This window comes from Perognathus longimembris, chromosome 6, assembly GCF_023159225.1.
Source record: "Perognathus longimembris pacificus isolate PPM17 chromosome 6, ASM2315922v1, whole genome shotgun sequence".
NCBI lineage: Eukaryota > Metazoa > Chordata > Mammalia > Rodentia > Heteromyidae > Perognathus > Perognathus longimembris.
Window position 1 is genome coordinate 41275130 of NC_063166.1, and position 5983 is coordinate 41281112.

The window sequence follows — 5983 nt, forward strand, 5'->3', positions numbered from 1 at the left end:
TGTATCATGTTGTTTTGCCCCAGTGAGGACCTGCTCCTTGTGTCTGTTAGTGCCTTTTGTTTATGGGGGCTTTCTTACCACCTAAGCATTTTGTCTTTGTCTTTGTAAGTTTGTGGTAAGCTCTGTTCTGAGCTGCTGGTCTTTGAGACAGGAGTCCACCATGCAGTTGCTGGCCTTTTAATAAAGACTTCCAATTAGATCTTTCCAAACATGTCTTCTCTCCTTTCTCATGACTGGATTTATTTCTGATTTACCATACAACACTGCTGGTTCTCATCCTGCCACAGTGAGCCCGAGCCCTGCTTCCTTACGTGAATTAGTTAGGCTTAGGGTTCACAGTCCCTCACTGTTTGCTAACAGCCAATATTAAAACCTAAAGGGACAGGAGTCTTGGATGAATTTTAATAAACAAAGGCAGGTAGAATCTGGGTTGGTTAGTGTCCAGGCAAATCTCATGAGCTTTACATTTTGGTGGGCAATTTTCACACACAAAGGGAGGTGGGGCTTCACAAAGCAAGAATCAAGAAAAAGAATAGGGAAACAGAGCAAGTAAAACTGGAATCTTTAAACAAATATAACATACTTTAATAGAAAAAACTACCTCCTACACTAGCTACCTAAGAGGCTAAGTTCTAATGATGGTCGTTTGAAACCAGTGCAGGAAGAAAAGTCCATGAAATTGGAAGTAGGGGTGTAGCTCATGTGGTAGAGTACCAGTCAAACCAAAGAGCCAAATGAGAACATGAGGCACTGAGTTCAAGATCTAAGAAAGCAAGCAAGCAAGAAAGAAAGAGGGAGGGAGGGAGGAAGAAATAGAAGAGAGAGAGGGGGAGCGGTAGGAAGGGAGGGAGGGAAGGAGGGAGGGAGGGAAAGAAGGGAGGAAAGTTTCTAAATTAAATTTCCTTGTAGCCACACTGAGAATGTCTCTGTAGCTACACTGAGAAAACTATCCTGGAGGCCAAAGGCATAGCTAGTACAAGGCTGCATTCAATGTTTAGAAACAGGTCACTTGTTGAGTGCTTATTCAGATAATTAGTGACAAAGGCAGCTGGTGCTATAAATCACAGAGAAAACATCCAGGGCCCTAGGCTGTCAGAAAATATTGTTTATACAGTACTCTGTATGTAGAACATATTAAGACCATATTAAGGTCTTAAATTTCTTGGATCTTTCTAGCTCACTCTTTTTCTCTCCTTCCTGATACAGTCTTTTCTCCATGCAGATGAACCAGGTCTCTTTAGGATTCTTTCCAGGCATGTATTTTGGGAAATAACCTATCACTGGGCTAATAGTGATAGAAACAGGAATTGAAGTCTTTTGAAAGCCGAAGTGAAACCTACTACGTTGGTGAATTCCCCATGAAGTTGCTAATAAAATGCATTGTATCAGGGAACCTGTGTTTTACACCTGTAATCCTAGCTATTTGGGGGTTGAGATCTGGAATATCATGGTTAAAGTTCAGCTTAGACAAAGGGTTCATGAGAGGCCTTATTTTAATAGCTAGATGTGGTCACGTCTGTCTGTCATACCAGCTACAAGGGAAGTATAAAATAGAAAGAATTCAGGGCTGGGAATATGGCCTAGTGGCAAGAGTGCTCGCCTCATATACATGAAGTCCTGGGTTCGATTCCTCAGCACCACAAATATAGAAAACAGCCAGAGTGGCGCTGTGGCTCAAGTGGCAGAGTGCTAGCCTTGAGCAAAAAGAAGCCAGGGACAGTGCTCAGACCCAGAGTTCAAGGCCCAGGACTGGCAAAAAATAAATAAATAAATAGAAAGACTTCAGTGGAGGCAAGAACCAGGACAGAAAGTGAGACTGGCTATCCAAATAACCCATGCAAAAAATGGACTAGAAGTAGAGCTTAACTGGTAAGGGCCTAACAAGCAAGTTCAAGGCCTTGGATTCAAACTCTAATACAATAAAGAAGAAAGGTGCTGGGTGTGGTAGTACACATCTCTGGGCCTAGGTACCCTGGACACTTACATGGGAGAATTCTGACCTTGCAGGAAAAACAAAAAACAAAAAACAAAACAAAAACCTAATCAAAACAGTCTAGAGGCATGGGCAACTTGTCCGGCAAAGCGGGGGTGGGGGAGGTACCCTGACTTTAAACCCAAGTAAGGCCAGACTTTTTTTTTCTTAGTTTACAATTGTTTACAAGGGAAGCTGTCATATATGCTGACACATCACATACCTGAGTTTTAGGCAAGGGCCTTTGCTGCTATGGTCCCTCCTTCCAGTTGCAGCAAGGATGAGCTATTCCTATCTCCCCTCAGAGTATTTTTCTGTTGGGGATTCAGCTTTGGCCTTAACAGGGGAAGGGCAAGGAAAAGAGATGCTGCCCTTCCCCCAGCCCTGGGGCAGTGTGGAAGCAGAACCAGAAGGGGTGGCTTTGCAACCAGCCCCCCCCAACTTCTCGCCAACTAGCACATGTGCTCCCCATTTCACGGGCTTTGCCCATGGGGTGGTGCTATGCAAGTGACATTAGCCCATGAGGGGGTCTCAAGACAAGCTCGCCAGCCCAGCGCCAGCTCCTGATCTATCACCCCTTTTCTAGTCAGCATTACTATATTAACTGTTAGCCACTCCCCTATTAAATCAGATTTGCTCTTGAAGCTGTCTCCAAGACTCCAGGTATGCCTGGCTTCCTTTGTGGGTAAGGAGGGAGGAAAGGGGATCTCCTTTGGCCAGGTGCACCTGAGGCCTTCCCTAGCCCCCAACTCCACCCTGGCCTTGCCTGCTGGTCAGGCAACCAGGGGAGAGGGTGAGAAAGGGAGTACAGATAAGAGAGTAAGCCTAGCATCCCCCCGTCAGGGGAGGCGAACCTAGCCCGGCATTTTTCTTTCCTTTTTTTTTTTTTTTTTTAAGAAATATTTAGTAAATTTACTCAAATAATAGCAGTTTAAAGAATACAGAAATTAAAAATACTAGAAATCTATGTACAAAACAAGCAAATATAAATTAGTCAGCTCCAGACATTTCCATTTAAAACATTCATAGATATACATATTCACTTTTTTCTTTATATAGAGATACAAACATGAAGGGAAAATTCTGGAAAAAAATCAGAAATACTAAAATATACTCTCAGTTTAAAAATGGTTTGGAATATGTTTCACAGAACAACACTCTACATAAATGTAAACCCCTGATTTAATTCCATGATTTTCATCATGCCAGAAGCATGATTGGTTTTAACTTTTATAAAAAGATACTAGTATCATATTACATTGTCTAAATAATAATTAAGGCATTTTGTATACACAGTGTCAGTGTGGACAAAATTTTTTTATATTGATTACTTACTATGATGTTTCAAACTTTCTGTATTTTCAGCATAAGAAAACAGCTGCATTCTTATAACAGCTGTTTCTTATAAAACACAAAAATAATTGATTGGTCTTTGTAGTTCTGGTAATAAGTCCTGTCTTGTTTTTTCATATGGTATAAATGATCTTCCTTCGCAGGATTGTAGTAAGACCAGTAGTTCTTAACATTACCAAAAAAAAGAAGCATCCCAAAGCAGCAAGTGAACATCTTCACAGTGCACTTTCACCTCACTGAAGTTGGAGCTGCTCCTTTTGGATATTTTTCCACTTCAAAGTGAAGTAGATTGTTAAGAGTTTCGTTAGTGGTTTCATTGTGCGCCTTTTGAAAGAAAACTGGTTTTGATTTTTTCCCTACAGTTCACAGTTCTCAGAAGAGACCAGTTTGGGGAAATCATATAATCCAATGATGGTCAGAATAGCCAGATGCTTCTTCATAGATGAGATCAATCTCTCAATGCAGCTGTAACAAATAAGCATCTACATCCTTATCTATATTACCAGTATATCCTGGAACCAAAGTGAGATGGTTTTCCTGTTCCCACAATCCACTTAATTGTTGTTTTAAAAATCTTAATATGTCTATCATTTATAACTTCTGTTTTGGATGATAGTTCTGACCACCACCTTTTTATTACTGCTTGAAGCCAGTTTAGACCAACTATTACATACTCTTCAAATTTTCTCTTAAATAATCACTTAACTAGAGGCAACAAGTCTACACAGCAGCCAAGTGAGACATACTGGTTTTCTTCTTGCAAACTATTGGTGAGCACAGGAAGGCAATATACCACAACTCCAAGATCTTCTATCCTCACCACATAAGCTACAAGTTCCCTTATACTTCTCTTTCTCCAGAATGTTAAAGCTACATTCAACCTCAAATTCCTGCTAAATAAAACTTGAGCCATTCTTTCATGATCCTGAGAAACCTCAGAAAAAAAACCACTAAATTTTGATGATGGGCTTTCTGTTTGTGAAGAACCAGCTTCACTGAAGTTCACCAAATATGTTCAGCTATCATGGTGTAACTTTTCAGGAAGGTGGTCTGCACAAGCCAGTTCATTTTCTTTATTTGCCATGTCACAGCCCCCACTTCTAGGGGACTGTCTTTTTTTCTGTAACAGGGATTTGGGAAGGGATGATAAACTTTCTTTCTGTGATAGATCACTTTACGTAGTTTATCTGGGCTTTTCACAGCTTGTCCCACTGATCTATTTATGTAAGCAGCCAACTGTTTTGGAGATTTTTTAACCCCCTTCATGTTCTTATTAATGAAACTGAAGTTCCTTTTTCTAGGACGATCAATGAAATGATCCTTGACAGTATTACAAAAATTTTGTTTCTTAACATTGTGGGTTTCAGATGCCATAATCTCTTAAGTACCAGAGTATTTTTCTCCTTTCCAGATCCCAATCCCTGGATTCAAAGCCTTCCATTGGTGCTTAAAGTGCCAGCTTTTGTTTTCTCTTTGTTTCCTATAGATTAGGATCAGAGATTTTCCTTGCTTTGTTGTTGTTGTTTGTTTTGTTTTTCATCTTGGGGATCTCCTTTTTTTTTTTTTTTTTAATTCTGGGTCTCAAAGCTAGTTTTTCTCTCTGTTTTCTCTTTAGGGACTCTGGTTAAGCTCAAGTTTTGTTTTGTTCATTCCAGTTATCCAGTTACTCTTAGATAAAGTTTGTCAGTACCTGGCAAAGAAAGGAAACCACCTTGGAGAAGGGGATCCTAGGTTTTTCTACAAGTATGGCAGGTGGCTAAGGACTTGTGTACAAAAGGCTATCTGCATGCCTCAGACCCTGCTCTTGAGTCTGGGTCCCTATTTGACTTTCTGTTGCTTGTGACTGTTCTCTTAACAGTCCTTTGATGTGTTATTTAAGGAGCTGAGAAATAGCTACTAGAAACTGTGGCTTTTCAGTGACTTCCTTATTATCTTCTTATCCCCTTTTGTCTATAATTAGTTCATAAAACTCCTATTTATTGTTTTTTTCTACCTCTATGTCTCTCTAGCACAAGAATTTAGTATTTCAATTTGGACTTTTATGGATTCAATAAAACTTAAAAAAACTATTCTGTTCATGATTATTGTAGAGAATTTTAAAAGTGCAATCTAATTTATGGAACAATGAAAGCACTTACCCGAATTGCATATAGAGAGAGTTAGTTTCTTTTTCCATTTTAAATGTTCTATATATAACTTTAGAAATACACAGATTTAAGGTTATACTATAAAATACTATATCAACTTTAATGTAAAATAGTATAACATTCTACTTTATTTTAATTTAAATTGCACTATTTCAAATGTTGCACTTAATTCTCTTGATAATACACATACGATGATTCATCTCTGGAATTAAATAAAAAGAAAAATATCATAGACTATAGTATTGAGCAATTTGTTTCTAAAAATCTGAGCCTGAAAGTATATAAGTGAAAAGTCATCTCCATTAGCAATGCCCAGAAGAGTGTCGCATGTTATTTATTTTAAGCTGCTTACAGTGATTGGCCAAATGACTCAGGTACATGTTGAGGATTTCAGATTTAAAAAATAAAAATAAAATTGAGCTAGTGAATAGCAGTATATTTAGTTTTTAATTTTTAATTTTGAATATAATAGTGTTTGCTTTAAATGCAGGACAAACAACAGAATTTGAAC

General features: G+C 38.7%; 1 pseudogene; it reads right to left on the reverse strand.

The window, feature by feature from the left end:
• Positions 1–3652: 3652 nt before the first annotated feature.
• Positions 3653–4699, reverse strand: LOC125353122 (annotated as a pseudogene).
• Between the last annotated feature and the right edge of the window lie 1284 nt (positions 4700–5983).